We start from the raw sequence: 24,386 nt of genomic DNA on the forward strand, positions 1-24,386 counted from the left end.
TTTTTTTTTTTTTTTTTTTTTTTACCATACTGGGGATCACACTTGGGACCTTGATGATGGAGCCTAACCAACAGTATATATGCAGTGCCTTAGAATCAAACCAGTATGCCAGGATTCACATCCACTTTGAGGCAAGGATTCCCAAATAATCTGGAAACACTAATAAACTAAAGGTATTTGGCCTCAGGTACTATGGTATGGGCCTGCAACTCATAATTTCTAAAAAGCTCACGGTACTGCTGCAGACCTTTGGACTGCATTTGGAATGGAAATGTGCTAGGACGTCTGTGATGGTCTCTGCTGGGATGTAGATTTGGTTTCTCCTCCAAGGGTCCAGGTGCTGAAAGCCTGGGCCCCAGTGTGATGATGTGGGAGCCAAAGGAACCTCTAAAAGGTGGAGCCTAGAAGAAATGCTTAGATTACTGGGGGCCTTGCCCTGGGAAGGGGTGAAGGTGCATGATTTGGATCCATTGGTAGCTCTTTCGGAAAGGCTGCAATAAAATCCTGGGCCTGGCCCCACTCACCTACCTGACTTTGTCTGGCGGTGTGACTACTCGCTCCTGCATTAGCTCCACTATTGCCCTGAGGTGAAAGAGTCAGGAGTGGGGTCACCCCTCACTAGAACCTGCACATGCCATTTGCTCCTCAGCTTTTAAAACTATGCTCAAATAAACCTCTTCAAAAGTCAGCCTGTTTCAAGTATTTTGTTATGGTAATGAAAAGCTGACTAATACAATAGCCTAAACAAAATTGTTATTAGAAATTTAACTGCATGTTCTAAAGTTTTATTTTCTTTCCAAATTAACCTTTCTGGTTCACTAACTAGTGTTTGCAGAACTCCATACGTTAAGATGAAAACTAAAGAAGAAAAGGATTTAGTTCCACTGAGATGTCTCCTCATGAGAAAATGATAGTCAAAATAAAATTTTATCACCTACCTGCTCCAGGTCTGACGTTTATAGGATGATTTGTTCCTTTATAGAAAATCACTTGTGATCTGTGTGGACTAAAGTCTGAGAAGCTCTGCCCAATTTCTAAGTGAACAAAGGGCTTTGTCAGTCTGACCAGAATACAATCCAGTTTAGGGGCTCTTTTCCATTTGCTAATTAAACTTTTTAGATTGCATTCCTGATATTTCCTGCCAGGATGACTTGCTATCCAGCTACTACCCAAACCCTAAATCCTGGGTCAGGAAATATAACACACATATTTGATAGTGTGATCAACAATAGATGTCATGGCCAAAGGATGATGCAACTTTTTATGTTGCATTGTATTTTAATCCTATAAAGTTTTAGTAATTTCTGTAGCTTAATTGAAAACATTTATGTTTTTTATTTGAATATTAAGTCTTATCAATCTAGGAAGACAGCCCACTGAAGTATCCTGGGCATTTACCACTAGTCAGCAAACTATATGCTCTTAAAGTATTGTTCATAAGGAAAGGAGTTTGATTCTATTCAGTGATATTAACGTTCTGCACACCAAACTTTGATTCTCAGAAATTTATAAAGATATATTCCTGTAGGGTTTGCCAGCATATCTGATATCAGAAACTTCACTATGATCTGCCACTGCCTGACACAGTAGTCACTGTTCAATCTTTTGGCTGCTAGCAACCTTATATCCTGTCATATTTTGCATGGAGCACATACCAAAACTATCTTACTAAAAATATCACTTTAATCCTGCTTAGTAAACTGGACAGCTGCTTTGAGAAAACAGTTTTATGAGGCTTCTGAGGCCCACAGAGATGCTTGTAGTCCTGAAGTTACTGGCATTTGGCTCTGAATGGGATGATAACAATTTAACCCTATTACCGCGCTTTAGAGAAAAAGAGACCAAAGCAGAGAGCCCTTGGATCCGCTGTTCAAAGAGCTACAGCAAGTGAGTACGGGATCAGAAGCCTATGCCTCTGAGTCCAGCGCGTCATTGTCTACACTCTGTCCCAGACCAAGAGCAACGCTGGGCACGCCTCTTCTTCCCATCTCAATGCATGTCTTTTTGCAACATTTGTGGACATGTGTTTCCTGGAGTGAGGTGCACAAGGAGATTTTGGGATCACCATATGTCTGCCATATGTAGACAAACATTTATGTTGAAATTATGCATTTATTGAATGGATATTAACATTTATCTTCTACTTGAAAACGAGAGTGATTTCCCAAATGTTTAGCTTTTTGAAACTTTCTTTTTTAGTATATAATTATTTAGGTGAAAACTAGGTAGATAAAAAAAATAATGTTCTTAGTCATCTGCAGATATGACCAGTATTATCCACACAGACTACTGATGTTCCGAAAGTGGCCAAGCTTGATTCTTCCCCTCTTCTTCCCCTCTGTCATCCATTTACGTGTCTCCAGGCTTCACTGGTTGTTAATTTCCTTACACTCATTCCAGAAAAGATGGAAGCGCTCCTGTGCAGACTATGCCAGATAATTCACAAAACTTCACACGACAAAGGGCAGATAGGTAGTGTCTATTAGGACAAAAAACTCTCAAAAGCTTTTTAGTGGAGTCCTTTTGAAGTGATCCTTAGAATTTATTAGCAACACAGTAAATTGGCATTACCTATTTTGAGCTTGACAAAGCCCCCAAAAAGTGATTATAGAAATAATGTGACACAGAGAAAAGCTTCTGACAGTCTATTTAAATTGTTTAAAGAACATATTAATGATAGACAATTAATTATATGTTGTTTTTTCAAGACCATAATTTGACCCATGTAGTACTTTATCTAACAGAAATAGGAAGTTTGCAATAACAAAAACCCATGTATAAATAATGCTTCTACTGATAATCATTAAGGTTTTTGTGCAACATATCTCTCTCTGCAGAACCAGCATGTTTGTATAAAAATGTATGCAAAACTTGGAGCACTTTAGATAGTATTAAATTTAGAAAATCCTACTTTGCTTAATTGGCAAAGCAAGATATGTGTTCAGTTTCGTATAATTTCCATCATCTCAAGTTTTATTTTCACTACTCATAGTTCTAACTTGGAAGCGCTTTCAGAAGTGTTTCATCAAAACCCCTTTCTGAGGCTCTGATCACTTAGATCTTGATTTCCTATTTAATTTCTCTGCCCCATTATTAGCATGTGTTGATTTCTTTTTCTTCATCTTAATAATTTCTTGATAGGAAGTCTAACCATGGCACTCTCACTGAGTATTTATTCCAAAGGGGCTCTGGCCCTACTGCTTCCAACATCAACCTAATTTGAGAGAACTTTCATGTGAAAATGAGTACCCATCATCAAGGGTGACTCATTTGTTAATTAAAGATAATTTAGCACACTTGCCCAGCATTCTACCAAGATCAGCTTTTGGCTCCTGGCACTGTTTGACTGCTTCACACTTGATGTTCCCAGTGGGAATGTCTATGAATTACAAAGCCCATGAAGATGTTTTGATCTGTCCCACTCTGGAGGGACTTTTCTGGAGCATGGCTGCACTGTGAAGCCCAAACCCAATTTTTCTCTAGTTCTGACAAAGAAGACACGAACCAGAAATGCAGAGCTTGCAGGTCGTTGAAAAGAGCTTGTCTTTGTGAGGCTCATATCCCTCCACTACCATGGTCTGTGAACCGTCCACTACCCCAGAAACAGTCCCCACTTTACCTCTGGGCTGCAAGGCTGTGGTGTAGCTAATTAAAGTGTCAGGCCTGGGCTGTTTCTCTAGGACACTTCTCAGCTGTGTCATGTCATCTTAAACAGCTCATACCTGGAGGCACATGTTCTGAGTATGAAGAAGAAAAATTACATGTAGTCAGGGGATAAGAGAGTAATCTGAGACAGCCTTGTTTTCATAACAACTTTGTGCAGTCACTTCTAGATTCTTTCTGATGCTCTAATGTATTTTTCCTTTGTTGCTTATATGTATATTTGATGTTTTTTTTTTAATGGCCATCTTTGAGCATATTTGTTTCCCTGCCACATCTATTTATTTAAAAGAAAGCAAGCAATGTTTTCTTGATCAAAAATATTTTATGATAAAACATTTCCTCTTTCCTACACCTCTGGTACAATTACAATGATGACACTGTAGAACTTGAATTTCAGTCTGTAAATACTTGTTCAAAAAAGGAAAATTTTTATTGTTTTAAAAAGTTTTGGATATTGATGATTTTTTTTTTTTGGTCTTTAGAAGAACCTGAGATTCTCTTTTTCTATTGGCTGCTGACAAAAATGTAGACACTTTTGTATACTGGATAAAATGAGCAAATGAAATTGCATCCATCAAAATTAGGTAGAGTCTTCATGGTTTGTAAAGTAGTGATAATGCACAGAAATGTATTTATGAAGACATCTGTTAAATTTTAAATGGGTTTAAGAAAAAATATTCATTGTGAAAAGAAAACAACAACACAGTTAAAAAGCTACACATTCAGTGCAGTGCCAGCATGTTTTAATTTTTTTTTCTTTTTTGGTGCTGGGGATCAAACCTGGGTCCTTGTGCTTGCAAGGCAAGCAGTGGAACCACTGAGCTAAATCCCCAGCCCTGTGTTTCTAAAAGTCATAACAATATTGGACAAGGTTTCTTGGACATGGTCAGCAAATTCTTTACTCTTCTTACCTATGCCCAGCTGCTGTCCTTTAGAACACAGAACATTTCTTAGACCAAACAAACAAGCAAACAAAGAAACCCTATGATAAGGATACCATTAAAGAAAAGTGGTCAGTGCTGGAGCTGAATTAAGGCAGAAGTGGAATGTCTTCTTTCTCATGTAGTACAATTTAATTTACAGCCAAGAGGGTCATTTAAACTTTTACAAACTGTAATGAAGGTGTCCTGGCAGCTGGTGGAGAATGAAGTTTGATCTCTAGCTTAAAAGAATTAGATTGAGATATAAGCGTTTTTAATTGAAGAGCTCTGAGTCATGTGTGTCTGGAAAAGGAAGGTTTTATGAGAAACAGGACTGACATGTTCATCCAAAGGAAATAGTGTTTATGGGACTCCCCTATGTCAATCTCTGCCTCTCCTTTACTATTATCCCTCATAATAGTGACATTTTTTAATGGTTCGCAAGAGTTTTCACAGGCACAAACCTGATTGATCTTTCTGCTTCTCTGGGAACATCATTTATTCTTCCTCTACAATATATTGAGGATATACTCCTAAGTGAAATAAATAAGTCACACGTGTGTAAATACTCAATAGTTTCTCTGGTGTGAAAAATTATAATAGTACATAAGATCCTAAAGAGATAACTGACAATGTGAAATAGGAAGAAAAGGACTAAAGGTGTAGGGAAAGTGGGAATGGTAGGGGAAAGGTAAATAAGGGAAAAGAAAAAAATAGGAGAAAATGAAAAAATGGAAATAAGGTGTTTGTAGATGGGGAGGGGAGGAGGGGTTGAAGGGAGGGCAGGGACAAGGGGAAAAAATGAGAACCAAGACCTGTCATGTAAAGGTACAAGATCCCAATGATGAATGTAACTGTACTGTGTACCTAAAATGTACCAATACACTCAATGAAAAAAACAAACAAACGTGTTTCAGATTGGAAACTACATTTCTAGAAGATAGGGCTGCAAACTATTTGATGTGGATTGGGAGCATAGAACATCCGGAAGGCACACAGCCAGGGGTCCATGGTGAGCCCAGAGAAAAGTACAGTTCACATCAGCTTGGGGACATGGAGAGGGTGGGGAAAGGAACGTCAAAGGATCTAGCTGCCCATCAATCAAGGCTGCTCTCTGCCTTTTGTAGTCCACCTCTCTGGAGGAAGCTGCCAGAATCCCATGGATATCCGCGTGGTTTTAATTGGCTTGTTACCATAATGTGAATCTCCTCGTCCTGCCGACTAGTCTTTAATGAGGCACACCCATTCTTGGGCTCAGTCACGCACAAGAGCCTTCCGTGGAACAGTATACTCTCATTTCCGGTCCAGACACTGGCAAAGGTGCGGGGGGCTTTGATTGCCAATGAAAGCAGATTTCGCAGTGATAGTCATCCAACATGCAAATGAACCTTTTCTCCAGGGGAAAAGTTTCTCCTCACACTAAGCCAAGTTTATTCGCCCTTTCGTGTAAACTATCTGTGGAACACCCAGATAAGACTTACTGTATTAATTAGATCGCTTTCATTGTTTTACATTGTAACACACTTCTAAGGTCCACACAATGCCCCATAAGTATGTGCAGTTATTATTTTCAGATATTTTATTAAAATATAAGTGTACTTCTTGGGTGGCTGTATACTATATATACTTATATGTCATAAACATATACACATAATATATACACATAAATATATATTATTTGTCAATATAAAAATTAAAGACATATTGAATTCATATTTAAACGTTAAGCCTGTATGCATACATTTATTTAATCAAAACAGTCCTAGGCCGTAGTGAGTGCATTGTCTCCATTTCAGCCAAGGAGACTGAGATTCAAAACCTCAGGAAATTTGCATGATTGTAATAAAAATCAGATGTGAAGCCAAAGTATTAGGGGTATCTCGAGGTTCCCCATTGCCTGTGCACCTAGTAGTCATGACAACAACCCCGCCCCATAGGTAGACTTTCTCTTGGTGACTTGGGTGAATTTATGTGGGAAATTTTCAGGGACTTTTCTCTATGAAAAAATTATTCATTACCTTAAGATTTATTTATCTACTCCTGGAAATTTTGTTCTACTTTGCACCATGTTGCTTGGAGGATTTCATTTCTTAAGTATTTAAGGGTAATAAAAGATACCATTTTGATAATCTCTGTTTGTTGTAACTTTTCAATCTGAGCTTTCCTTTTCCTTTAGGTGCATTTTCCATGACTCCTCTTATTCCTTAATATAAGTGGTCCTGAAGGGGAAGGTGATGAACACATGACAAATCTTTGTGAGGCAATTGTCAGATGATAGTAAGACCTGTTAGATGCAAATAGAAATAAGTACTAGCAAAAATAACTCACTTCTGGTGTTTTATTCATCATGAGGTCATTAGAAGAGCAGTTGTCCGGTGCCACTGGCCATCCAGAAAAGGCATCTCACTCCATCTTTATTTGTCTGACTGTTTAAGAGGTATGAAGAGGTGAGGTGTTTTCAAAATCGTACCATCATTTTCTTTTTATAATACCAGCCCCAAAATAAAGTTCTGAGGTCTTTGACTCTCATTATGAGTCTTCCTTATTCTGAAAAAAGGATTGAAGTTTGGGCTCTGAAAAATAATATTCTGAAAATGAATAGCTTCCTCTGGAGATAAGAAAATAAGAGGGGAGAGAGCACCATTAGAGTTAAAAGGAAGAAAGACTCTTTTAAGATATTACCTAAAATTTGACAGTTTGAGGTGTAGCAAATACAAACCAGAGACCAGAAATGCCTGGCCTCCATGACTCCACCCACTGTGGGAGCTGAAAGTGGGAGAAGGAGGTGGGCAGCTCAATTGTCAGCTAAATATTAGAGTCCCTGAAATATCTGACCTCTCTGTGATGGGTATTATCATCATTTCCCCCACTGGGAGAAAATATGGTGAAGGAAATGAAAGGTGAAAGGAAAAGAAAGGACAAGAATGAATGAGCCGTGGGTAGAAGCCAAACACCTTGACACCAGGAGGAGAGGGTCAAACGAAGCCCTTTGATTTTCTTCCAGAAATATAAAAATACCCACCTTTTGCCTGAATGACATTTTCACTCAGTTTTCCTCATGCATGTGCTATACTTAATGCACATGCTCCCTGTTCTTTCCTGCTGTTAGAAACAAACCATTCTGTTGGGTAAACATGATAATTAAAAAGGATGTAAACTTTCAGAGTAGCTGACACACCTTCCACCTAAGCTGTCTTGCCTGATTGAACTAACATTAGTCCTGAACTAACAGTCTATTGCATCTGCCAGGTAAGAATTTCCAACTCATGCAGATGATTGTTTCTTCCTGTTCTTCCCTTCTTCACCCAACTTCTACTCTTCTCTTCTTTCCTTTCCTTTTTTTTTTCCACACACCCACGCCAATGCTGCCTGTGCAAGACCCACACTTTGATACTCTGCTCAAGACTAATTTGTCCCAAATTTTAATATGCATGTGAATCATTTGGGGGGCTTTGTTAAAGATGCAGCTTCTTATTCAGTAGGTGTAAGGTGGACCTGAGATTTGGCCTTTCTAGCAAAGTTCTGGGTAAGAATGTTGCTGCTGACTAGAACTAAACACTGAGGCTTTTCTAAACAATGATCAGCACATTCCTGATGCTACTAGAAAAAGCCTGTTTCAACACAGCCTAAGGTCTCGCCTGTTGGAGCCTGTTGCTGAGAATTGCACTTGGTAAAATAATTCCCACACTGACCCTGGGAAGACTGTGCCCCTTTCCCTCTGCTGCAGGGGAAGCAGAGCCAAATGCAGTCTCTCTATTATGGGGCTGTGGAGCTGAGATGGTCCAACCCTCCGGATTCTGGCAGAAGATTTCCATCTTTGCTCCATCATTCTTTCAGGCTATTTCCTTAACCTCTCTAATCCCCTGCTTAAAATAAGTTATAGTCACCTTCTAAAGCTATGGGGCGACCTTGTGACAGGGTTAACCTGTGTCAGTACACAGGGCTTGGAAATGCTGTGTGATTATACTTTTTGTGGTGACTCTTGTTATATTTGGTGTGTTTGCATCCAGTAAACTGAGAGAGCATTACAAATTCTCACACTTTTCTTATTGTGGAATTACAAAATACGTAGATTTTATGGACCAAATGTTATGTAATTCCTAGTGTATTCTCGAGGGTCTTGATGTTTGGCTAGCACCATTTTCCCTGTAGGGTCTGGCCACTTTGGAATGTGCTCATTGTGAGTGCGAAGGATTTAATCACAAGAACAAGGTTACCTGTGTGCCGAGAATGATGATCTAACCCCAGATAACCAAAAGACCACTCCAACCATCCATTCCCTTTCTCCAGGCCTGGCGCTTCCTGCATTAGAGCTGATCTTTTGAATGGGAGCACAAAAGATAATATTGAAAGGAATTTCACTTCCTGGGGGTGTGGCAGACTAAGCCACTCGCAGTGACGGGAGGAAGAAATGGATTAAACGAAAAATCAAGCTTTGCAAGCACAAGGTCCCGAGTTTGATTCCCGGTACAAAAAAGAAAATAAAAAGAAAAATCAACTCCTAATTTAAAATTTTCTGAAGCAAACACTAGGAATGGATCAGTAGCATATCTGAGCTTATTTGAAATTTAGCTCATGAAAGATGAAACAACTGAATTTATTGTTTCTATTGAAAAATTCTTAAAAGCATTGATTTCCAATGTATTTTAGTCATGTCTTTTTAGAAAGTGACAGAAGCTGAAATAAATTACTGCTTAAGCAAAAAACAATGTAATATGTTGGGGTAAGTAACTGAAGCATACAAAGATATAGATGGTTTGAGACATGACAGGATATAAGGCATCATAGGATACCAGATATTAGTCCCCCTTACCTTTTTTCCTTTCCCATCTCCTAGTTCCCATCTTCTAAATTGGTTTCAATTTCAGGAAAGATTTCCAAAGGAGGTGGCCAAGATGACCACTAACCACTCCCTCAGGGTTATTGCCCAGTGGGTCAGGAATCACAATAAACACCGAGCTCCTATTCCCCGCTGTACCCACCGGAGTTCTGGGGTCGAGGATCCTACGCCTTGCTTGTCACATTCTCATCCAATAGCCACCTTTGTGCTCCCCAGTTGTTACCTTCAATTAGCTAGGCCTGGGCCTTGTCCATCCTGCCAACCCACATAGCAGGACGTGACAAGGATTAGTTTCATAGTGAAACCATGCTGTTGTTCCAGAGAGATCAAAGAGTGATGCGATGTAGGAAAACAATGGACAATCTAAGAGGCAAATGAATAAAAAGGTCATATAGTCTTTTAAAAAGTTTGGACTAGGAACAGAGTCCACATTTTGCTCTAACCTATAAGCAAAACCTATGAGCACTCTGATGTCTACCACAAGCAAGGGGCTTTTGGAAAATACCTTTAAGTTTCCAAGAGTTAATAGTTCAGAGAAGTGGGGTGATGGAATATTTGGATAATAGTACCTATATTTTGACTGTTATTTTCCACATTTCTCTGTTTATGTCTCTCTCTCTCTCTCTCTCTCTCTCTCTCTCTCTCTCTCTCTCTCTCTCTCTCTCTCTCACACACACACACACACACACACACACACACACGATTAAAATATGTACAATAAGCTTAATTACCTGAGAAACAAGGTTGTGATGCCAGCCAGAGGGTTTCAGTGACATGACTGAAATGTGGTTAAAAGTGATTTCCAAGTATACAGCCCTTTGCTCTGAGCACCGGATGCTCAGGGGGATATTCTCCTTCCCCAATCCTATTGACTCACAGAGATGTGTGTGGAGATCCAAGCGCTGAGCAGAGTGAAATATGACTTTGTATTGCAATAGCTTTCTGCCAAAGATAAAAATCACTTTACATAAAAGAGCCATATTCTCAGTGGGTAAACGCTGTTTTTTTTGTATAATAAAATACAATATCCCAGCCAGTGACTCTCAGAACTCCATGCAGAAAAGCCAGAGTGGTAGAAAGCCTGAAACTTTAGCATTTGAGTATTCTTTTGTCTGTCCTTTTCCTACCCAGATGACCTTACCTGCATAGCTCCTACCACCTCAGCTTCCTTATCTTTTCAAAGACTAAAATGAAGCAAGCAAATAAATATGGGGGGAAATGAGGTAAAAGCCATTAAACATGTAACTGGGGGCCTTTCCTATTATAATCTCACCAAAGAAAACAGCAGTAGGTAAGAATGTGGCTATTCAACTCTGTGTGTGGGAATGCAGTCAACCCAATAAAACATTCAATGTAAATTAGGCCAAATATCACTTCTATTCTACTTTTGAGAAACTGAATTTTTTTAACAGCCTACGTGTTCAGTTAAGAGAGTAAACAGTTTTTGCGCCACTTGTGGTAACTCATCTGCCTAGGCTCCAGTTTCTTCATCTATGGAGTACAAGATTCAAATAGGACCTGGGATTCTCAGTAAAATGTTTCAGTAGATTTAGTTCTTATGTATTATAAGGACATGCTGAATATTTTTTTTAAGCCGAAGAAAACCTTAAAATCAGACCAAGCAAAGATTTGGTAAAATAGTCAATCTTTGTATTTAAAAAGTATTATATCTGCTAAAGTATTAAAATTTCAGTCCTCTTAATAGTTCACCTTTATACCTTCACATGTGTATTGGGTTGGTAGATCAGAGTTCTGAATGAGTACTATCCATTCTTTTCTTCTACAAGGATAAACTAATGCTCTTTTTCCCAGATCTGTGCTAGGCATAGGTATTATATTTCAGTTGGGAGAAGGGAATGAAGGTCTGTAACATAGAAATGAATAATTATAAACTATGCTACATGCTATGGAGGAAAGAAAGCCCAGAAATATTTCTAATGGGAAAAGCCTTATTTCAAACATAAAGGCTTCTAAAGGAGGTGATAAGCTAAGATCTGGAAGAAAAAGCATCTAACCACGCAAAAACAGAGAACAAGGGCATTTCAACCTGAGGGAAAAGCAAGAGAAACTAATATCTGGATATATCTGAATGAGTAAATGGCAATGTGACTGAGGTCCTGCGAGGGGTGAAGAGAAAGTGATGTAAAATATGCTTGGAGAAGAGGCCACATTATACACGGCCCTGCAAACTGTTGTCAAGAGCCTGTGTTGTACCATGTGCATTAAGGTGCTGGTGCACAAGACTAGTGTGCTATGGATTATGAATTAAAATGCCTGTTGGTGCTATGGAGAAACAGATTGGGGTATATAAAAATGGAAGCAGGAAAAAAAAGGAAGCAGAGAGACTAGTGGGGAAACTTAGAGAAATACAGAGAAGAAAAGATGGAGGGCTAAACTGGGAGGGAACGGTATAAGGCCAAGAAGGATATTCCAGCCTTATTCTCAGCTGTGTGTCTTATTCAAATTTATAATTAAATCCTTGGGATTCATTTTCACTATCTGTGTCAAAAAAGAATAGTGCTCAAGAACTCTCTTATGTCCACATTTTGTTCCAGTTTATTATTGTCCCTAAGCCAGAGCAGCTCTTTCATTAAATTCATGTGGCTTTGCTAGGATGCCATGATATGCCCTGACCAGCTTCCTGGATGTAAACTAGGGATCCAGAAGATTAGCAGCCAAAGAAATAAGAAATTAGTGCAAGTCATACTGAGAACTGTGGGAGTTGGCAGGACTTGAAATGTATTGTCTTTTCTATTTTACACTTGGGGTGGCTTCAAAGCAGCCCATTCAGTCCAAACACAAATGCATTTTTTGATTCCACCATCACACCATAAATTGCATAAGTCCTGATTACAAATGTAAAATTTAGGATGTTGGTTTTCATGAGGAAGTGCAAAAGATTAAAAGTAACTACAAGGAAAGTTTTGTTAAGTGAGGGATTCGAAAAAGAAAATTCTCTGAACCTCCTCCAATATTTCTCTTACCGGGGTTCAGAGGAAAATGGTAAATGAATAGAAGAACAAAACAGTGTGGGATGCCAATACATCCAAGAGAAAGCCAAGGTTCATTTCTGCCTGCAGAATCAAATGCTGCTGGGAGATCAATGTGAGCTTCACAATGTGGTTTGCAAAACTGGTTCTGCAACTAATATCCTCAAGCCAACACCTGGCCTGCGTAGCCTACTCTAAGGCTGCCTGAATTGCTGTATTTTCCACTGGGAAGACTTTCACAGCCCATATAGGTGCAGCACCCACAAAGCTTACAATCAAGATCTCACAAAAGCAGTGAGAGGTTGTGGTGTTTACACTTTATTTTTTTAAACCATATAGCTCTGTGAGTGTTAGTGTGTGTGTGTGTGTGTGTGTGTGTGTGTGTACAGACTTAAATATTTTATTATATTATTATTTAATCTGATTATATTATTGGTAGTTATTTTTGCATTCTCTCTTTGTATTTTCCTCTTTTGTGTAGTTATTGTCTCTAGAAATGATTCCTTTAGCAAAGGACTTTTTGTTTTTACATCATTTTGTTACTGTTGCAGAATTAATGTTGACCACACAAATTTCAGAAACATGATGTGGGGCTCTATAAAACTAAGATCTCTTGGGAAAGCAGTGAAGATAAAGTTTCAATTATATGTTTTATTGGATTTTATTTTTAGAAATCAGTCTCAGTCCTGATATATATATATATTTTTTTTTCAGTCCTTAATATATTGCACACTTATAAGGAAGGAACTATGGTCAGCTCTGGAGTGATGGCAGTGAATTAGAAGGCAAGGCTTTGTCATTAGAGGGTAAAGCAAAAGAAGCAAATAGTCTTGGGGAGAAGTTTAAAGGGCCGTATCAGTGGTTTGTGGGAAAAGACACATTTGGAGGTAATTGTTAAAGGTTGGTTAGTTACTGGCCAAGAACAAGAGGAGCAGAGTATTCTAGGTAGGGAAGTCAGACAGAGTATGCTCTGTTGGTGCAGCTGAGAAGGAATAGTGCGGCCAGAAGAAAAAGGAAGGAAAGAGAGCTTTAAGTAAGAATCCTGTGTCCTGGGACATTACATCATCTCTAGCACTGAGAGACGACAGGACTTTTCCCCCAAAAGTCATTAAAAGCCACTGTTGGAGAGACAAACACTAAACAGGAAAGCAAGACAATTGCAAACAAAGGATTTGAAATGGAAGAACAGGATAGAGAAAGTCGAGAGGTGACAAGAGCCAGGGTGATCCAGAACACCCTCTCTGAGGAGATGACATTTGAGCGGAGACCTGAGTGGCACAAAAGAGCCAGCAGTGAAGAGATTTAGAGAAAGGGTATTTGAAGCACAAAAGTAAACAGGGCAAAGGGCAGGTTGCAGGAGCATGCTGTTTATATGATAAGCAGAAGTAGGGAATGGGTAACGGACCATGCCAGGGGTTAGTGGAAAAGGTCACAAATCGGGACTGCCCCCAGATGTGATCTCTGTCAGGGCCTGTTGCCTCTCAGGAGCTAAAAGCTTTTGCTGCTGCACTAGCCAGCGAACGAAAGGACCTGGTCTCCCCACTCACTTCTGCAAACTCTGGGTCAGGGTCCTGTCTACTAATGAGGTACTGACTGTCCAGTGCCTAGTATTAGACTCAGCATTTGTTAAACAAAGACATCCTTTAAAATAAAGTGTCCATTTATGTGCTAATAAAATTCTAAGGCTTGGGGGTAGGGAACCTGACACTTCGAAATTGAATTAGCCAATTATTGATTTAATAGTCCAAGTCACAAAAACGAAAACAGAAGTCAAAGTAGCCAAGCTATTTGCAAAGATAACTACAGTGTACACACCAAAATCAAAAGAAAATAGTGTAAAGCAAGGTTTCTCCACACCAGTGGTAGTCTCAGCTACTTTCTTGTCACTGGGACAAAATACCCAACATCTGCAACTTAGAGGTGGAGAAGTTCATTTGGGCTCATGCTCTCAATTCATGATCTCCTGGCTTTGAGGCAGAAATGACACAGAGGGATAGCATGGCAGAGGACAGCTTCTCCACCCACGGCAGCCAAGAAGCAGCATGGGCATAGAGAAGTCAGGGGCAAGAATACCCCTTTGTCAGTCCCGCTCCAATGACCCGCTTCCAACCAGGCGCCACCACCTCACAGCACATCCAGCTTTGAACTCATCGGTGGATGAGTCCGCTGGTGAATACAGCACCTCACTAATCCAACTAGCTTCCAAACACGAGACTTGGTGGGGAAATTTTAGATCCAAACCATAGCAGTCGCACTAACATTTTGGGCTGCGTAGTTCACTGTTGTGGGAAACATCCTGGGCTCGCTTAGCTGTATCCCTTGCCTCTGCCCAGTAGATATTGTTGGTATTCCCCAGGTGTAACTACCCGAAATGTTTCAAACATTGCCAAATGCCCCAACAAGGCCACTTACATAAAAGTATTGATGCAATGTCACTTCCTAAACATTGCAAAACTTGACGTTGCACCCCCAAAAGGTTTCCAGTTGATTTGTATGAAAAGTTTCCCCAAGATATTTGATAAATATATCCTCTGCACTGATATACTGTACATCGTACATACATTCTTAGTGGCAGAAAACAAAGATGCTTAATTTTTTATTATACTTTATGGTTTGTGTTAAGACATCCATCAATGTAAAAGAAACCAATTTCTGAGCTTTTCTTTATAAACATGCAATATAATTATAGAGCAAACCTCCTTCATCATTCTGTTGGGAGATCAGACTAATACTCATCTTATATATTAAGGGTTATAAGAATTTTATTCTATATTTTAAATAGCTTGTGCGAGGAGGGAGAGGGGGAAAATGAACTGGTTTGCAATGTATTGAAATCTGTGGTACACAGTTCCACTTCATCAAGCTTGCAGTGCACAGCATTCTTATACAGTTTTAATAATTTTTAAAAATAGCTGTATTGGTTTTCTTTCTGATGGTAAATATTCAAAGAATATAGGCAAGTATACATAAGGAAATTGAAATCATCCATTCTACAATCTCAAGATAACTGTATACATCACTCTTTTAAGGATTCATTTACTCCTTCAGAAAATTGTGTGCAAGGCAATACTCAAAGGCTAAGAATATATATGAACCAGAGGCACAATGTACCTCATATATCTCCACATAGCTGGACAATTCAGTAATACTTTGGGTTGAAATTGATTGGCGGTGAGTGACAGCAACTTTCAAAACATTAATTTAAACATTAAGGGCACAATCTAATTAGAATAATAAGCTTGAAAGAGAAACGTTCAAGGCTGATGGAGCATGTACACATTCATTGCGACCCAGCTTCTTCTGCCTCTCTGTTGTGCCATTTCTAAGCATGGAACTAAGCTGAAAAACTTGCACAAAGGCTTTTCCTCTTTTTCAATATTTGTCCAAGTTCCAGACTCTAACAGGAGAGGGCAGAGAGAAGAGGCAAGGGCCACTCGAAACTGATGGCGCTTACTTTACTAAGAGTTCTCCTAAGAGTTCATTGGTTTGAACTGTTTCCCATGCATACCAAAATGTAAAAGCTAAAAAGAAGGGTAAAACTCTGTGCTAATTAAAACTGATGGGCACCCTCCCAAAATTAGCCATATTCTTTGCCTCCTTCTATAAAGTAAGCACTAATGTTTTGCATTAGACTTCCTGATGGTTCCTATGTATCTGGAGAGAGATAGACACAGCTTGGGTTTTTAGTTTTAGTGAAAAATGATAAACCTTTCCTATTTTCAACAAACTAAATCTCTGACAAATTTTTATGGCAATGCATTTTGTTATAATCACTTAGAAATAATTTTATAACCACCCATACAATAAGCACTTCACAGTTGTCAAACTGTCCTGTTAGCAGATGCAAAGGTATGAATTTATAGGAAAATCATGGTACACATAGAGTCTGGTGCTATTTGCAGTTCTAGGCATCTACTGGGCTTATTGGAAAGTTCCCTGCACAAGTAAGGGGGGCCTACTGCGCTGCCAAGTAGAACAGCTAGCATAATGAATTACTGTTACTCACCACTCAGTTCCAACAGTTACCAATATATTCAACACTTGTTTTATCTATTCTTTGTCTCACCACCATCCCCATTTGTTGTTACTGTTGCATATCTTTTAGATTCCTTCTTGCTTCCATTTTTGGTTTCTCCAAAAGTCCTATGTATTTGGTCGTAATGTGTCATAGTTGTGAGTCTGGTTTCTGTCTAGAGCAGAGATAGTAAATATGTAGCAGGAGCACCATCATGCTGCTCTGTACCCGGGTGAACAGTATTCATGGATCAATCGTCTTCTGTGAGTAGGCCTAGGTGAAGCCCTGCAACTCTTCTCAGCTCAGTGCTTTGCACTAGTAATTCTCAAACTTTAGGAAGCCTACGCATCACTAAGAAAGCTTGTTAGAACACATTTCTGGGCTCTACTGCCTATAGATTCCCATTCAATAAGTCTTCAGTGGAACCTAAGACCCTGCATTTCTAACCAGTGTCCAAATGATGTCATTACTGACAGTGGTGCTACTTGTCCACAAAACTGTCCAGAACCACAGTATTCTGGACCAGTACTTCCAGACTTCTGTGAGAATCCAAGTCACTGATTATCATGTTCAGATATGGGTTTTGGTTCAGCACATCTACCACAAGGCCTGAGACAGTTTCCCTAACAAGTGTCAGGATGACACCACCAGTTAATAAACAGATTTGAGTATCTGGGTACTCAGTGGCCACTACTAGTCAGAGTAAGCTCATGCAGCGAAACTAACTGGGTATGTCTGTCTGAGATCCAGAGCCCTCCTTAAACACAAAATTTTCCACATATGATTCTATAGACCAGAGCCAGACTGGCTGAAAAATATTGTAAGCAAGAAACTTTTATTAAAATTTAAACTTTTGGATCCCGTGGTGAGAATCTGTACTGCATGAGAAAAATGGGGAGTGGTTGGGTATCTATTCTCTAGACAGCTGTTGTGACATTTATGGACCACAGATAAGTACCCATGACTTTATATGATACAAATATTGTCAGGTGTTCAGATGTGGATTCCTGTGCTCTCCCTTAACCCCCACATCATCCATTTTTGTCAAGACATATCTGTTTGCTTTATCTTTTTACACTACCTGCTATGGAACATAATGATGGATCATATGTGGATCTCACCTTTTTAATTCTGATAATCTGATGAAAGAAATGGACTTAATAACAAGTCGCCATTACAGAAAGTCAGAGAAGAAAAGCAATTCTTCTCCCTCTCTGTATTCTCCTTCCTGAAAGTTATATTCAAAACATTTGCTCAATGGGAAATTGCCCATTTTAAACGGAAATCCCAGAAGCCTACAAGTGTCAAGCAAATTATTTCCTATGTGCAATTAAGTTGTATTGTGGGCTTTGAACATGGGTTTATCCTCAGTTATTAGCTAGGCTTGAAAGTACAACACAACATGGTCTGCATTACACAGTACATTCGGCAATGAATGCCTCCTAGAGAACCATAACTTGTTCTCTATTGGACTTTGAAGGGATTTCAATTAGTAGTCTTAACGGTGTATGACTGTAGGATTTTGCATTTTAGGTAATGCGCAAAGGGCAGTGTTGCATAGCATTCTAGTTTTCACAAATTCTCCTACATAGCCTTCTACAGAGGATGTAAAATTGTGTAACACTAACAACATAAATGATGTGTTTTCCCTTTGCTGGGTCTTGCTGCTTGCTGTCATTAAGATTATGTCAGAACCACTTGAGAAAACAGAATAATGGAGAAGAAAACACAATAATCAAACACACAAAAAAAACCTTTCAGAAGGAGGAACGGTGACATCTTTCAGCAATGACCTTTACAACACTCTAACTGTCCATCACTCTTTTCAATGGTCAATACCCTGCTCACCACACTCACTCTTTCAATACCATTGATCCCTTTAACAACCCTATCTGGTAATCACTCTTTGTAAGTTTCTAAGTTAGTGAAACATTCTTTTGTGCTTGATTTTAAGGGACTCTCAATATTCTGTGCCTTGATGAAAGTTTTCTGGTGATAAAGAATGACTCGAAAGCAGGATATCATAATAGTTAAAGAGAAGCATGATATAAATGTGAAGCCTCACATCCTTACAAAGCAATCCTATCTCCAATTGTAAAGGAATTGATGATGCATTGAGTAGACTCTTGATTTTTTCCTTCCTTCTCCGAATAGTGGGTTAGCTAGAAAAATTTGGGTGCAAAGGAAAGAAAACCCAAGCTATTTCCCCTTCATGTATGTAAAATATGGATCATGGGCTTTCAGGATTGGAAAGAATTATAAAGATAGCATTATGGTTTAGATCTAAAATGACCCCAAAATCTCATGTGTCCAGAGGTAGGGCTTCTGGAAGGTGATTGATGGGGTTGTGGAGGTGCTGTGCCCATCAGTGGTTCGATCTGATGAGTGTCCGGCTGAATGTGCATTAGGAGATGGGGACTGGCTGAGGAGGTGGGTAACTGGAGACAGGACCTGGAGGGTGAGTTCTTAGCCTTTCCTGCACCACACCCTTCCACCATGTTGTTTCTGCCTTGGATCAACTCAAAGTGGAGCAAACCCTTTGACACTATGAGCCAAAATAAACCTTTCCTCATTTAAATTGTGGATGTCAGATATTTTGTCTTAATGACAAGAAAGTAATTAATCCAGGTGGAGATTCACTTCGTTTAAGTTGTGTCAGAAATAGGAAAGACATTACAATGTATAAGTGTACTTCTAACTTCAGCTCTTGGCTGCTGTTACTGTTAGCCTATCCTCTCTGATCTTCCATATTCTGATAACTGAATGGTTATGACAATGGCATCATCACTCTAATGGACACACTAAAGAATGAAATGGTGGGATACTTAATAAATTGTAGTTATGAATATGATGATGGCATTTAACTTGTTTTCCATTTTTTGTTATGGTTCTATGAAAAAAGAAACCCATACAGGAATGACTCACTTTCAGGTTCTCTCTACTCATCCAGAGTAGCTGTTTGTTATCACTTTTCCTTCTTCCCCATCTTCAAGTAAACTGTCTTCATTTTGAAAAAAAAAAAAAAAAAAAGAAATCCACACCATTTCTCACAGAATATTTTATAGGATGTGCACTAAACTTTTACATGCAGTGCATTGTTCACTTTGATTCATACCACAGGCCTAAATGATAGGTATGGTAAATATTTTAATTAAGGTTTTATAGATAATTAAAATATGGCTCTTGGGGAGGGTAAAAGCAAGAATGGATATGAATTGCCTGCCTTATTCTTTACAAAAGAACTTAGAGTTGCACAAAAACAGACGATATAAGATTAGAATCGTTCTTTTCTGATTCAGTGAGATTTTCAGTACACCGTGTTGCCCCTGAGATTATCTTCATACAGTATTAAGATTTTATTTTTAGTGTTTTTAAAATCAAGAATGCTAAAAACATGCTGTGATCTCAAGCTCTAAAATCAGTTATTTAAGATGTTTTGATTTTGCAGGGCACCAATTTCCATATTAAACATCCTAATGAAGCATATTCTACTGTTGTAAAAGGAAGATCAGGAGAATGCAGTTGTGACAATTAATTCTATTTAAAGCGCTTTAGCCACACAGGTGAACTGCAATCAACTTTAGAGTTCATTTGCAGATTCCTTAACGATACTGGCCATTGTTCATCCAGCATCTGTCAACCGTTTTAAAATCCAGAAGAGGCACAGGGGCCTCTTGTGAGATGTGAAGGCTCTGTTGGAGGGGATCAATTTCCATGTTCTCTTCGATGGGACATTTTGGTCTTGCTCATGCTACTTCAAAGACTGGATGCAGTTGTGGCACCATTGTTCTCCTTCTTTGATTTATTTCTCTTGGGATAAATTATCAATTATGTCTGATCCACAGAAGGGGGTGGAATCACAGCTCTGGTTTTGTTTCCATATCTGATGACCATAATCATGGGCACCAGGTATTAAACATTGTGGGCCAGGTACTGTTTCGAGTGTGCATATTTGTACATAGCCCTCCCAATTCTCTTACGGAGTACAGTAAGTCTCTGACTTACAAACGAGTCCCAGGAGAGCTCCAGTCCCAGCAGGAACCAGTCTATGCTGATAAAAACCAGAATAGTGTTTACCTAGTCAGGGCAAACAGGAACACTCTAAATGGATTAAAGCGTTATGAATATTGACCGGATCATGCTTATATTTAATGGACATATATATATATATAATCTCTTGAAGATATGATTTTAATGCCTATAGATTTTACTATAAACATTTTATACATCAGAAATAACCAACATATTGTACTAGAAGAAATTTATCAATACAGAGTAAAAATAATTACAGGAAATTAGTGACTTTATATGAAAAATTTTCCTGAACACCCAGTTTCTTAACTATGTGGCCCACAAATCAGGAGTAAGAGGTAGCATTAAATAAAAATTATTTGAGATTTATCAAACAAATACAATTTATGTAGATTTTGAGTTGTGAATTTTAAAAACTGAAATGACATTCCTTAGTGTGATATGGTATTGTGAGTCAGGGTACAATGATAGCATGGGATTTGCATTAACTTTATCAACTAAGAAAGTGAAAGCAAAGGGATGAAACACGAATGGGTGAATGTTGAATATTAGGAAAAAGGCCAGATTTATGAGTCTGAAATATGCAGCACAAACATAATGGCCCACCAGCGGTGTAGGATGAGAGGCGTCTTAATGAGTCCATTTTTGGAAACAGTATGGGGTCCCAGTGGGCCATCCAAGAGGAAACTGCTCATATGGGTCTCACTGAGCTCCTCACTGAAGTCTTGCCTGGAAGGAGACGTGAAGATCTCCAGTTCCTGTGGTTGCAGGGTGGGTTGCAGGTTGGGTGTGAGAGGGGTCCAATTAGGAGAACATTTGTGGGAAGACATGAGAGCCAGCAGAAGCTACAGATTGAACACTCAAGAGAGTACACAAAGGAAGTAAAGACCCTCAGGAGTGTGTAGCCATTTGGCTTCCCTGGGCTCCATTGAATGAAGAGAAATTGTCTTGAGCACACCTCTTGAGACTTACTTTTTATATATTTTTAGTATAACATTGAAGCCAGGTGTGGTGGCTCATGCCTGTAATCCCAGCACTTGGGAGGCTGAGGCAGGAGGATCACTGTGAGTTCGAGACCAGTCTAGGCTACATAGTGAGTTCTAGGTCAGTCTCAACTACATAGTGAGACCCTGTCTCAAAAAACCAAAACAAAACAACAACAACAAAAAACCATAACATTGACAAAAGAGGGCACATTAGACACATCTGCATATACTAAAAAAGATGAAGGAGAAACCACTAGTAGGAAGAAAAGCCAAGACAACTCAAGAAAAGTTGACAGTGAAGATCAGAGCTCCCCTGATGAAAACAGCAGCCATTCCCAGAGATAGTGAGGCCCCGACCTCCTCCTCCAATGAGAACAGCCTAGTTTGTATCAGGAATACCATTTGTAGTAAGCTTCTCCTAGAAAATCAGCGGGCCAAGATGTTTGATAACAGCCCTCAGGTGGATCCTCTGCTCCCAGACCATGCTGACTCAGTTCAGCTGGGTGGTTACGAGTTGACCATTAGTTAATCCATTACAGAGGTGCTTTCTATTCTTTGTGCTCGTTTAACACTTAAGGAGACCATCTTAGCAGAAAGTCAGGACCCTTGGCGACCTGCTTTTAATAAACCCATTCTTGGTGCTATTAGAATAGAGGTTTCCTGTGTTTCAAGTAGGGGAAAATTCAGCAGCAGCAGGGCCAGGTCTGTGCAATGAAGCATGATGCAAAGAAAACTGCTAGGGAACAGTCAATTATCTTGCTTAGAATTAAAAGAGATCTGCTTTCATATTGGGGGGGGCTGTGCATGCCCAGGTGATGAACCTACTTTTCAAGTCTCAGTCCAAAGTTAATTTACTTTCCTTTCATTTTTCCTTACTCTTGAATTGAATTATCACCTTCCTGAAAAGTTGCGTGTGTAATAGAAAAGCTGATGCGAGCCAAAGTGGAATGGAGCAGCCTAAATGAGGCTCCTATTATCGCCCTATTACGTGAGGTGTAGCCTTCTCTTTGCCCTTCATTCATCACCTGCTAACTATGAGAACCTAATTGAGCTACTTTGTTTTAATGGCAGCTGTACTGCTCTGACCTTTGCTATTCCCCATACTGCTCCATGAGCAAACAAATGCATTTCATTTTGGGTTGAAGTGATAGGGCGTGAAAAATCACGTTGGGGCAATGAGACTCTTTTCTAGGATTTGTGGGGTAAGGAGCGTTAAACACGACTCTGTCGCTTGAAGTCCAGAACCATGGACCTGGGCAGTGGAACACCCTGTAAGCACTATCTTAGCACATCTTTAGTCTAAGGACCTCGGTCTTGCATTCTTTCTTCTCTTGCTGCCTTCAAAGGTATTTCCTGGTGTTTTCATATGCATTTTACATGTTTTCAAAATATATCTGAGGGAATTATTTTAATAGTGGTTGTTTCCCAGACTGTGTTGCCCAGTGTATAAACTTGCAATTAGGAGTGTTTATCCCTCCCTCACTATGCCCCGAAGCAAGGCCTATTTGTGAAATATGATTATATCTACTTATTTGCTGAAATGAAGGACGTTTGAAATGTCTCCAGGCGCACTTCTCACATCCGCAGGACTTTTTTTTTATGATGGAGTTTTTGTTCACCTGTTTCTTTTCTTTTAAGATTTTATGAACCCTCAAATGATTGCAATCCTGTTTTTTGACCTGCATTTCAAGTCACTGTCCATGATCCCACAGAGAGCCTGTGAGCAGAGCCCTGTTCTTGGGTTTGGAAGGCTCATTCAGTTCATATTTTGCTAGATGGTCAGGACAATTCCCCCTTTCTCTTTGTTTGGCTGAAAGTTCACGACTCTTTCTGATCCAAAGTTAGCAGATATAGGCAAATATTCTCTGGGAAGTAATAACTCTTCCACACATGCTGCTTTTCCCTCTGCTTGGAAAATCTTTGTTCTGTGTCCATATGTGATCCCTGATCTTGCCACCCGTATCAAGAGAAACAGAGTTTTTGAAGGGACTTTCCTAAGGTGAAGCTGTCCTTGGTTGCTATTTATCTTCAATGCAAAGGAGTCTGCAAATACAGAAGTAAGGCAAATAAAATGCGGATCGACTCTGGGAAACCTCTATCCCATCGACTATGCTTCTTGAAGAACTGGCCCATGAAAGATGACGTCACCATTTGCGCCCCGTTAGTGCAGCTGTTTGTCCAGTAAGACCAGAATTCCTTTTATTTGTATTCTTACCTAGCCCACATTTTAAATGACGTCTACCCTCCATTTCTCACCCAGACATTTTCCCCTCTCTGCTTCCAATGCTAATGTCTCCCTGTTCTGCTTTTCAAATTAAATATCATACTTAAAATATTAATACCCCTTGCTCTTTGATTCTTTGTTTATTCATCTTATGCAAAACGCAACTGTGAGGCTTCCATCTGTATGAAACGCTACTGTACGGCAAATTCAATGACTTATTAATTCCTGCTTCATGGTAAGGGGAGCTAGGGTTTTATATAATCATGCAATTGTTATTCAAAAATGCCCAGTTTGTACTGCCCTGTAGGGAAAAAAGTGAAATATGCCTATCTTTTCAAAGAAAAAAATGACTAGCATCATGAAGATCATTGTAGCATTAACTAAGTACTGAAACTAGGCCAAGTTACTTCAGTCTCCCAGGAAGTTAGGTCCTGTCTTGACGTACTTGGGTATGTAAACTTTTATGGCGTTTACTGAAGTAGAAACCACATGCCATAAATTTGAGCACAGTGAATGATCACAAAGTATATAAGCATTGTCACAGTAAAAAACAAATAAACAGTATATTTTTAAGGAGCTGGTTTGTGTGTCCAGCCAATATATATTCTATTGTGTCATCTCAGCTATTTGTACTGTTTTATGGATAGTATTTATATATATTCCTTATGAATATATATACATATATATATATATATATATAATATCTATCCTCTCCC

The 24,386-nt window shown here is 39.2% G+C and overlaps 1 protein-coding gene and 1 long non-coding RNA gene across 5 annotated transcripts in view; one reads left to right on the forward strand and one right to left on the reverse strand.

The window, feature by feature from the left end:
* The window catches only part of Tafa1 (TAFA chemokine like family member 1), a 475,053-nt gene that overhangs the window by 245,631 nt on the left and 205,036 nt on the right, over positions 1-24,386 (forward strand). The gene's annotated exons all lie outside the window — the stretch shown is intronic.
* LOC104850927 overlaps positions 5,434-24,386 on the reverse strand; it is an 80,158-nt gene continuing 61,205 nt past the window's right edge. The window contains exons 3-6 of one of the 2 annotated variants that reach the window (XR_777098.2): positions 10,155-10,365; positions 6,912-7,009; positions 6,602-6,802; positions 5,434-6,038 (exon numbers count right to left, since the gene is read on the reverse strand). This is a non-coding gene — a long non-coding RNA (uncharacterized LOC104850927). Of the gene's footprint in view, positions 6,039-6,601; positions 6,835-6,911; positions 7,010-10,154; positions 10,366-24,386 lie in introns of both variants that reach the window. The other variant, XR_002024838.1, reaches the window with a different exon arrangement.

Source organism: Fukomys damarensis, unplaced genomic scaffold (assembly GCF_012274545.1).
Source record: "Fukomys damarensis isolate Sample0158 unplaced genomic scaffold, DMR_v1.0_HiC HiC_scaffold_28, whole genome shotgun sequence".
In the NCBI taxonomy this organism is placed as follows: domain Eukaryota; kingdom Metazoa; phylum Chordata; class Mammalia; order Rodentia; family Bathyergidae; genus Fukomys; species Fukomys damarensis.